Genomic DNA, 12,077 nt, shown 5'->3' on the forward strand with positions numbered 1-12,077 from the left:
GTGACTTGAAAACAAAGCACATGTGCAGTCAATGGCAAAAAAAACCCAAAGGATATTGGAACCAAAAGGTTTCAGAACAATGCAACAAGAAATGCTGATTAGAGGAACGGCAATGCTCTAGGAAGCATTCCCGCCAACACCATAGAGGCGTGCACTTAGCACCAGTTCTATGATGATGTTAGGGCACACCTAACCTGTTATAGAATGCTAGCACTAATTCAATTTAGTGTGCCAAAGTTTAGGCACAACCACGTATGCCAGATCAATGGCTGATGTAAGTTGGCATACCTATGTGTGCCTTGAAATGCACACAACTGATAGTATTCTGTAAGTTGTGTTTGTTGTTTGGTGGAACACCCATGACACACTAAGCGACAGACGGGCCAAGTTTATAGACTAGTGCCTAGTACCTATGCATGTAACTGCCACTTTATAATACCAATTATGTGCACCTTACTTAGGTGTGCCTTAAATAATTGCCTCTCACCTTTGTACCTGAAGCAGTAGAGGGTTAAAGGATTTGTTAAAGATCACAACAAGCATCAGAAGGAGAAGTAGGTTTTGAATCCTGGTATTCTGGTTCTCAGCCTACTGTGCTAACCACTGGGCTACTCCTACACTCCCCACTTTGATGGGTAGGTTACACTAGTCATGCAGCTATGACAGTAACTTTTCTATGAGCAACATCACAGCTCCTATGAAACTTTCCTGTTTCAAGTAGAAGACCTTGAGAAAGGAAAAAGAGCAGCAGGCACTTGTCTGTGGTGCATGAATAGTCCCACTTTCTTAGGGGTTCTTTTAGTAAGGTGCACTGAAAAATGGCATGCGGTAGTGTAGGCGTGTGTTTTGGGCATGCACAGAATTATTGTTTAGTGCACCTACAAAAAATGCCCTTTTTTATTTTTGCCGAAAATGGACATGTGGCAAAATGAAAATTGCCGTGCATCCATTTTGGGTTGACACTTTACCGCCAGCCATTGACCTAGTGGTAAAGTCTCATGCAGTAACCGGGCGGTAATGACCTATGCGCATCAAATGCCACTTGGTGTGCGTCTGAAAATAAAATTTTTGGGACGTATGTATTGGACACGCGCCAAAAACAAAATTACTGCCAGAGCCATGCGGTAGCTCGGAGGTAACTCCGTTTTGGTGTGTGTTGGGCACGCGTAGACTCTTGTGCAGCTTAGTAAAAAGGCCCGTAATTAGTGATCTACATCTGCTATGGGGTATCCTGTTTATCCAACCTTAGTTGCAGCACTGCATGTCTAAAACCAGAAACAAGAGACAAGACATAAGCAAACTCTTTCTAGTACTGTTGCTTTAAAGACTAAATGTGATTCATCCCTACTTACAGAACATAGAAAGATAAAGAATGATAGCAGATAAGGACTTTAAACTCTTTCTTATCTACCCATTCCTAATACAATATCACAGAACCCACATGGTTTTAAATTTTACCTTCACATCCTCACATTCAAGGATCCTCTGTGCTTACTATTTTGACCTCCACCTCCTCCAGTGTTAGACTATTCCATGTTATCTACCACTCTTTCCATGAAGAACTATTTTCTTCTATTACTTTTGAGTTTGTCTTCATTTTTGTTTATTTAAAAAGTTAATATTCCACCCATGAACATAATTGCATCATAAAGCAGATCACAGTAAAACAAATCAACATTAAAACAAAAATAAAAACAATCATCATTAAAACAGCTTAGACAAAAACACTATATTCAATAAAATGTTTGCCCAACCAGACAGGCTTATAACATTTTCTGGAATTTCAAATATCCCTGCTTAAAATGATTTGTCATAGAATGCAGATTTCATAAAGTTGTGGGGAGGAACACTGGAAAACTCAAAGATTTTATTACAGAGAGCTTTATAATAGGGTAGGTGGAAGTTGCAAGAAGTCCCCGCTGGGCGAACCACAGTTTACTACATAGGATGGACCACTGAAATAGTTATTTTTATGACACAGAGATCATGCTGGATCGTTCTGATCTGTATAAAAGTATTTTTTGTAAAAAAAAAAATAATAATAATAATTGAAAGTTTTTGTTAAGTTTATACTAAAATTTTAATGATTAAAAAATGTTGGAAATTCAAGGTTGTCTTTACTAAGAATACATAAAAATATAAGAATTGCCCTTCTGGGCCAGTATCCTGTTTCCAAGTACCTGGCAAAATCCCCAAAACCAGCAATATTCCATGCTACTTAACCCTAGGGCTAAGAAATGGCTTTTCCCAGGTGGACTTTTCTTCCAGGAATGTCTATAAACTTTTTAAACCCAGCTACATTAACTGCTTTTACCACTTGCTCAAGCAATGAGTTCCAAATGAGTGAAAATTTAATTTTTCTCCTATTTCTTGTAAATGTGCTACTATGGAACTTCATGGACTATCCCCTAGTCTTTATATTAGTACCTACTTTGAGGCTCCTTTTTCACTCAGTTTTTTTCCCCTTTTGTATGCCCACAACTTTATCTTCAAAACCCCATTCTTCCACCCAGTCACCAAGTTCATGCTGTTCCCTTGCTCTTCCTGAAGTCCCTGAGTCCCCCATTCTTTCCTTGTTCTTTCTCCAAGTCTCAAAGTTCCATTTTTCTTCTGCTCTGTCCTCCTAGTCTCTAACTCATCTCCTTCCTCTGCTCTCCATCCTTCTCCCAGTTCCCAAGTCCCATCCTTCCTCCACAGCCCCCGAGGCCATGTTCTTCCTTCTCCTCCAACCCTGCCCCCCCCCTAAATTGTTCGTCCTTGGCCCAGCACCTCTAACCTGGTTGGCCATGGATGCCTCCTCCTTCCCACAGTCTCTGCTTAGAGTCCTAGTCAATATTCTCTAATGGTTGCTCTCCACACTCATCCTTTCCTACACCCCTTCCCGTGCACTCCGCTCCATGGATAAATCCTTCTTATCTGTTCCCGTCTCCACTACTGCCAACTCCAGACTTCGCGCCTTCTGTCTCGCTGCACCCTACGCCTGGAATAAACTTCCTGAGCCCATACGTCTTGCCCCATCCTTGGCCACCTTTAAATCTAGACTGAAAGCCCACCTCTTTAACATTGCTTTTGACTCGTAACCACTTGTAACCACTCGCCTCCACCTACCCTCCTCTCCTCCTTCCTGTACACATTAATTGATTTGATTATTTTTTGTCTATTAGATTGTAAGCTCTTTGAGCAGGGACTGTCTTTCTTCTATGTTTGTGCAGCGCTGCGTACGCCTTGTAGTGCTATAGAAATGCTAAATAGTAGTAGTAGTAGCACCCTTTACAGAATAATAGCTTCACATGAATTATAACAGCACCCTGAAATCTGCCACACAGAGTTACACTTCCTCCAAGGAAGGAATGTATTTGTGTACATATATGCTGCTAGAATAGATGCTTGAGTGCCATCCTACTCCCTGTCTTCCCATTCTCCTCCCCTGGGAATCCTATGTGTATGTAGCATAAAAGGAGGTGCTAAGGTGGCAATTCTATAAAGAAGCACCAAGATTTAGGTGCCCCAATGCCATGTGCTTAGTGCCAATTCTATAATGGCTTTTTGGCACCAAGATTCCATTAAAAAATATTAGCGCAAGTCAGCATTGATGGGCTTAAAATTACGCACCAACGGCAGTTGTAACTGTTGGCACCTAATTGTGCCCTGAAGTGTGTGTAAAACTAGTAGTATTCTATAAGTTACCCATGTATTCCAGAGACATACCCATGACCTGCCCTTACTCCATCTATGTTTATGGCCCCCTTGCACTTAACAAAAAAAGTGATGTTGGTACGTATCTTGCAGAATATTCCTTAGCGCTTATGCACATAGGGCTAGATTTTATATACGGTGCCAAAAAAATCATCAGCTGTTCTATAAGCCATGCTTAAAGTTCAGCACAGTTTATAGAATAGTGCTTACAGCCAGGAATTGCACCTAATTGAAATGTGGTGCAAATGTACGCGCCTACATTAGGTGCGTATCCCTGTTATTCTATAACAGTGCACTTAAATTTTAGGAATGCCCCCATTATGCCCATGACCCACTCATTTCTGCGACCATTTTTCAGATCGAGTGTAAATTTTAGGTGTGGATCCCATGCCTAAACTTACATATGTAAATGCCAATTAAATTTAATTCGTGTCAATAATTGCTTGTTAATAAGCCAATTATTGGTGCTAATTAGCATATGCAAATTGGGTATGTGCCCAAAATTTGCATACACAATTTTGTCGACTTTATAGAATTAGGATAACTACCAATTACTGGTGCCCATCACAAACATGAGTGTTATTATTCTATAACTTACATGCACAATTGGTGCCTATTTTTAGGTGCTAGTTGATAGAATTGCCCTGGGTTCAATCCTATCTTCAGGGCAGGAAATTTAAAGTTCTTTGGTCAGCTACCTATTCAGCAATTTATAATCTCATGTGGGGTCCCACAAGGCTCTGTGCTTGGACCCATTCTTTTCAATATTTTTCTCTCACTATTACCTCTTTTAGGATTATGAACATTACTTTTTTTATTTATGCCATTGATGTTCAACTTCTTTTCCCTTTTCTTAATGCTAGTCCATCTACAATTTCAGAAATTTTAGCTAAACTAACCAGGATTGCTGACTGGTTTTCTGCACTAAGAGGCCCTTTTACTAAGCCATGTAGGTGTCTACATGCGCCCAACGTGCACCTATTTGGAACTACCGCCCGGCTACTGTGCGGCCCGAGCAGTAATTTCATTTTTTAACCTGCGTTCCCGGTGCACAGCGCTAACCGGGTAGTAATCGGCAGTGTACACTCTCTGACGATTACCGCCCGATTAATGCGTGGTGGTAAGGTCTCAGGCCCAAAATGAACGCGGATCAATTTTTATTTTGCCACACATCCATTTTCGGCCAAAAAAAAGGCCTTTTGTGCAGGTGCGCTGAAAAATGGACCTGCACGCATCCAATACACGTGTCTACACCAGCACAGGCCATTCCTTTACACCTACGAACTGAACCCTCTTTTCTAAGATTTAAAGCTATTCTTAGTCCATCTTTTCACTAAAGTGTTTCCATCTACTTTGTTATGAGTATAGTTCCCCTAATATTCCGCCCCTCACAGCGAGTTTTTGCCCTTCATATTTATGTTATTTTGTCTTCTTTTCACTTCTCCTCTCCACCTTTTGTTTACTTTTTCAGTTTGAATAAATTAATTAATTTCTACTCCTCTCTTGGACTATAATAAATTCTTCATATAATTTTAGTCTTAACTTTTGTTTCTATCATTTCAATTAATCATATTACATTTGGGGTCCTGTTTACTAAGGCACGCTAGCATTTTTAGCTCGCTACTTTTTAGCACACGCTAAATATGCTAGCTTGCCTGCTGCGCAGCTTAGTAAACAGGGTCCTTAGTTTGTTAACTGCTTACATATACTTTTATTATTTGCGGTATCCTATATAATAATTTGGACCTCTGCACTTCTGTCTGGCTGCCTGGGTTCGTAACACAGTTCCTATTGGTCCGCCCTGGGGATGACGTCACAGGGCAGACCAATGGGAATTAAGAGGGAAGGGAACCCAGCAGCAGCCACCGGAGGTGAGTAACCAAACGCACCCCCCCCTCCCCGAGTTCCATGATCCCCAACCTCCCTCCTTCCACTCCCGTCGTCCGAGTTCCATGGGCCAAGATGGCCCCACTGCCGTTCGAGTTCCATGCCCCCCTCTCCTCCCATTTCCGCCACCCAGCGCCTCCCTCCCTCTGTCTCTGTGGCCTCTGAGTGCAAGGAGGGGGGGTCTTGAGACGAGAGGGGGGAGGGGGAGGGTGGTCCTCAGACAAGAGAGGGTGGAGTGGAGGGGGGAGTGGGAGGGGGTCGGGAAGGGGAGGAGGAGGGGGGTGAAGAGGGGGGAAGGGGGAGGAGGAGGGGGTGAAGAGGGGGGAAGGGGGAGGAGGAGGGGGGTCGGATGGAGAGGAGGGGGTCAGGAGGGGAGGAGGAGGGGGAGGGGGAGGGGGAAGAGGAGGAGGAGCGCCTGTTTCCTTTCTGTTGGAAACGGGCCTCTTTTACTAGTATCAAATAAAGCTGAACTGTGAACTTTAAGTTCCCAGTACTTATTTTTATGCACACTTACTACTGGGGCAATTTTACAAGCCAATACAAATCCAAAGCAGACATGTGGAAGTAACGATGACAAATAATTTCCACCATAGAAAAAAGTCAATATCATATGAAGAACTTCTATATGTTATATACATAAATGGAGGAAAAATACCTCAGTAATGGCTACCATTCATTTTCTACAAAAATGTGGCTCAAACACATCAGTGGTCAAAAAAACACTGATTGATTTATTTTATTTATTGGGATTTATTAACTGCCTTCATGAAGAGATTCGCCCATGGCGGTGTACAGTTTAACATAAAACTTACAATTTTGTTAACAGCATAATAATAGTAAAAATGACCAAATATAAACATAAATGAGATAAACTTGAAAACAGCAAATTAAAACCTAATAATAGGACTACCATGAAACAGGATCAAAAATATACACATTTAACAGCACTGAAATAAAATAACAGAGATATAAAACGATGTCAGTATAATACTAATGAAACACTTAATAAGCACGCATTAGAACATTCAAATAACATAGATTTGATGCTAATACTTTTCTACAATACAGCTTATCATGTAGCCGAGAGGTTCAAGTGCAGGAATATAGATAGGGACAAGATGGGTGGTACAGAGTCAGTTGGGATAAATAGATGGGTGGCTAAATTCAAGGCAAGTTCTTTGTACAGTTAAACAAGATATAAGGGAAAGGGGATGGGACTTTGATATACTTCCTTTCTGTGGTTACAATCAAAGTGGTTTACATATTATATACAGGTTCTTATTTTGTACCTAGGGCAACAGAGGGTTAAGGGCCCCTTTTACTAAGCTGCAGTAAAAGAGGCCCTGCGCTAGCAGCAGTGCACGTTTTTGCAGCACGCAGAGTCTCCATTTACCGCAGCAGGTAAAAAGGTGGAAAAAAGAAATGGCCATGTAGTAAGTTTAAGTTTGCAGCAGGAACTGGGCAGTGCCACCGGGTAACCCCCTGCGGTGATAATTTTTGAAAAATTCTGGCAGCACCGGGAATGCCGCACACTGGGGAAGGAACTACCGCTTGCAGCTGCAGAGGGCCGGTGGTAGTTCTGGGTTGCCATGTAGCAATCCTTTGGTAAAAGGGCCCCAAAGTGACTTGCCCAGATTCACAAGGAGCTGCAGTGGGAACTGAATACAGTTCACCAGGATCAAAGCCCGCCACACCAGACATACCAAAGGCGGGACGATGGGGACGGCCCTCCTGGGCACACGCTGCAAGGGGGTACAGCAGTGGCGTACCAAGGGGGGGGGCGGTGGGGGCGGTCCGCCCCGGGTGCCAGTGGGTGGGGGGTGCTCCGCTCCCGCCGCCTCCCGTGGCCGTTCCCGCGGTGCCGTACATTAAAAAAACCAGCAAAGCAGCGTCGCAGGCAGCGCCTCGTGCCCTGCTTGTAAAAAAATCTCCTTCCTTCCTTCCTTCTCCTCCTCGTCTTGGAAGGCCCGAGTCGATGTCAAGACGTCAAGACGAGGAGAAGGAAGGAGATTTGATTTTTTTTTTTTACAAGCAGGGCACGAGGCGCTGCCTGCGACGCTGCTTCGCCGGTTTTAACGGGACTGAGGTGGGGAAGGAGAGGGGCGAAAGGGACTCGGGTGGGGGTGTTCAGAGGGGAGAAGGGGACTGGGGTGGGGGTCTCAGACAGGGGAGGGGAGAAGGGGACTGGGGTGGGGATCTCAGAGGGGAGAAGGGGACTGGGGTGAGGTGTTCAGAGGGGAAAAGGGGAGGGGAGAAGGGGACTGGGGTGGGGAGAAGGGGACTGGGGTGGGGGTCTCAGATGGGGGAAGGGGAGGGGAGAAGGGGACTGGGGTGGGGGTGTTCAGAGGGGAGAAGGGGGCTGGAACTGGGGGCTGAAAAAAGGGGCAGAGAGAGAGAGGGGACAGATCCTAGATGGAAGGGGGAGCGAGAGGGAAGGCAGACCCTGGATGGATGGGAGAGGGAGAGCAAATGGTGCATTGAAGGGGCAGAGAGAAAGGGCAGGCAGTGGATGGAAGGGACGGCAGAGAGGGCAGACACTGGATGGCAGAGAGAGAGAGAGAGAGAGTGAAGACAGATGCTGGATGGAAGGAAGACGGTGAAAAAAAGATGAAGAAAGCAGAAACCAGAGACAACAAACTGTAAATAAAATATATTTTTTTATTTTTTTTTCTTTAGGATAAAGTATTGTAGATGTGTTAAATGTTTATAATAGAACATGTAAATAAGGTAATCTTTTTATTGGACTAATTTTAATACATTTTGACTAACTTTCGGAGAACAAAACCCCCTTCCTCAGGTCAGGATAGGATACTGTAACAGCACTATACTGTACTGACCCGAGGACAGAGGTTTTGGCCTCTGAAAGCTAAATGTATTAGTCCAATAAAATGGTATTATTTTACTTTCTATATTTGTTTTATTTCTATTTGTTAATTTGTAAAGTGGTGATTGGTACTTGTTAGGTTTTTTTTTCAAATTTATATCTGCTGTCTTTATATTTTGCACAGTACTAGGGGACAGTTTCTGTTTCTGTGGTGTTGCATTGTATGCAGAGTCTGGCATTGGGGGTTCAGTTTAATTTTTGTCTAAATAGAAAGTTTATGATTACTTATTCTATAGTGGATTAGGGTGTATCTGTGTTTGTGAAAAAGACATGGCTTTCAGTTGGCATTGACTGTGCAGGATCTACGATCTGCACTATTCTGTCTGGTTTCATTTTACAATAGGTGAATTGATGTTCTAGTGCTCACTGTAGTGTTTAAGATGCTTTCCTTTTCCTTGTGTGACTCGTAGAAATGACTGCTTATGGTATGGTAGAATTGCTCTATAGGTCCTGAGTGTTTTGTATTCTCGGCATGCCTAGTACTGGATTTGGGGGGGGGGTGTTAAAAAATGACCGGCCCCGGGTGTCAACTACCCTAGGTACACCACTGGGGTACAGGAAGCAGCCGCAAGGCTGTCAGCTCTGCCGATTACCTGCTCCCTCTGATGTTACTTCCTGTTCCGGGGCAGGGAACCAGCAGAGCCGACAGCTGAATGACTGCTCCCTGCACCCCCAGGAGGTAAGAGCGATCCACTTGGGGGGGGGGGGGGAGGTGATGTGCTGGACGGGGGGTGATCTGCTGGGAGGGGCAGCAGCGATCCATCCCGGGTGGCAGCCGACCTAGCAATACTACTGAGCTGCACTAACCATTAGGCTACTCCTCCACTCCATATAAGGAACTGGACTAACTTACAGTGTGTGTAACAAGCTAGTCCCTAGACTAGATTCTATTTTTGATGCCTAAAAAATGGAGTTAGGCATGGTTTATAGTATATGCCTAAATTTAGACATAGTTTATAGAATACGCCCAGCGCCCGTTTCCTGTGACTATATTTATTCACGACCGTTTACACCAACTAAAACCTGGTGTAAATGCCGACGTGTAAGTTATACATGCAATGGGCATATTCTATAACATTGTGCATAAATGCTAGGAATACCCATGACCCGCCCATGCCTCTCCCATGGCCATGCTCCCTTTTCAGATTTGCATCTTAGAATTTACGTGCATCACTTTATAGAATACGCTTAGAAAGTTGTGCTTGTAAAATTTTAATTAAAGCCAATTAGTGGCAATAATGCAAAACCCTCCTCTCCCCCTGCCCTGCCCTCCATCCACCCATGTCCAGCAACTCTCTTCTCCCCTGCCCTCCTCTCCATCCACCCATGTCCAGCAACCATCCCCCCCCAGCAGCCCATGTCTACCAACTCCCTTCTAGCCCCTCCCCCCACTCAACACCAGACATTCCCTGCCTTCTTCCAGCCCGCCCCCCCCCCCCCGATCCCCTGCTCCCCAGGTCGTACATCTTCTCCTGTCTGCCCTCAGCTCCCTGATAGCCCTTGTTTCCTTCCTGCCACCGCCCTGTCTTTAAATATTGTATTTTTCCTCGAGGCGCAGCACCGGCATTGAAAGCAGCAGGCTCGGCTCCAGCGCCGCGCCTTGAGGAAAAATACAATATTTAAAGACAGCGCGGTGGCAGGAAGGAAACAAGGGCTATCGGGGAGCTGAGGGCAGACAGGAAGATGATGGACGACCTGGGGAGTGGGGGAGCCTGCAGCTCGTGGGGTGGGGGGAGGAGAGGCAAGGCGGCTCACACTCGACAAACAACCAGCTCGCAAGATGCCAATAAATGTAACCGGCTCTAGCACACCACTGCCCCTGGCCCAATTCAATGTTCTAACTCAAGGTAATTTTTACTTATGGCCCTCTTCTTATGAAAGGTCCAGGACAGCCACTCCTTTTAGCCATAAATAAAAGTGGCTTTGGTTCACATGCAGCATGCATCTCTCTCTCCCTCCCATTCCCTTTGCCTAGTGTTTCATCCTGCCCCCCCCCCCCACTCCCACTTTCCTACACGCATTTCCCCTCCCTCTCTCTTCCTGCTTTCCTGTCTAACACCTCATCCTCTCCCTCCCATTCTGCATCTAGTATCTTGCTCCCCTTCCCTCCCCTTCTTTGTATCCAGTATCTCATTTCTTTCCCTCCCCTCCCCTCCCTTCCCCTTGCTCCATGACCACTAGCGTTACTGACTCAGCAAGACTGAGAGATGAAGACTGAAGCTGAACTCACTGCATTAGTTGGCGAAAGAGGGATGATGAGGTGAGTCAGCAGTTTCCACTTCATTCTTTCTCCTCCACCATGGGGGGCTCTGGCACTGAAAAGGCACAGCAGGCAAGGCAGCAGATCTTCCAGCAGCATCTTCCATTCCTCCTCTAGGAGTAGCCTAGTGGTTACTACAGCGGACTCTGAACCTGTGGAACTGGATTCAATTCCCTCTGCAGCTCCTTGTGACTCTGGGCAAGTCACTTAACCCTCCATTGTCCGAGCTACAAATAAGTACCTGAATATAATATGTAAACCGCTTTGAATTCACAATTCCAGGAATAACATGTATAGAATGTTTGTACGTTTGGGAAGCTCGCCAGGTGCCCTTGGCATGGATTGGCCGCTGTCAGGGACAGGATGCTGGGCTCGATGGACCCTTGGTCTTTTCCCAGTGTGGCATTACTTATGTACTTATGAATGTAGTTGGAAAAAACACAGAAAGGCAGTATATAAGTCCCATTTCCTTTCCCCCTCTATTCTTAATCAGCAGATGACAAAGTTCAAGACTAAAGGGGGGCAGCGCAGCATCAGATTGGTTGTACTTTGCATCTGCTCTGTGTAGCACATGCAGCCGCAGCCTATTTTGCTGCCACGAGTGCGTGGCATGAGGGAACTGCAGACTTAAGCCACAACTCCAGAGGCTCTACCACCACATAAATGCTACCATAGGAGCAGAGGCTTACTGCCCAGGTGCATGATAATTTTATTTTTAATGAGATGACATTCTTAGACCATCGCTAGTATAATATCTGATTACCCATTCTAAGTTCCCTGAAAGGCTCATCCTCAGCTCTACCTTGCATTATAATCAGGTAGATGTGCTAAAGGGGTCTACCAGTTTTGGGCCAATGGGAAAGCACTTAGAACCTCTGGTCCAGTGAATATTTTATGAACTTGATATGTGACTGAGCTGGAGAGTCTTCTCATTAACTTCTGTACTCAATACCAGGTTTCAATCATTGATTTGCTGCAACAGAATATTCATCGACCTGCCAACCAGAAACACCACCTTGAATTGTTCATACCTTGTTATTTGTTTTAGACCGGATTTGGTTAATGCCATTAGTGGTACTATGTAAGCCACATTGAGCCTGCAAAAAGGTGGGAAAATGTGAGATACAAAAGTAACAACTTGCAAAAAGCGGATTTTATATATCAATTGTGGGACACTAAATGAGAAACAAAGGAGGAGAGGACCTCAGACCAATGCCACCTTTTCAATCAATAAGATTGATGATTATGTGGTCATAATCGCATAATCATTGGTCCTCTACCAACCTCCTCCCTCAATATTTTTTAGTGTGTTTATACTCTGTATTGGTGCTGACTGTATCATTAACAAAT

Source organism: Microcaecilia unicolor, chromosome 1, assembly GCF_901765095.1.
Source record: "Microcaecilia unicolor chromosome 1, aMicUni1.1, whole genome shotgun sequence".
Classification (NCBI taxonomy): domain Eukaryota; kingdom Metazoa; phylum Chordata; class Amphibia; order Gymnophiona; family Siphonopidae; genus Microcaecilia; species Microcaecilia unicolor.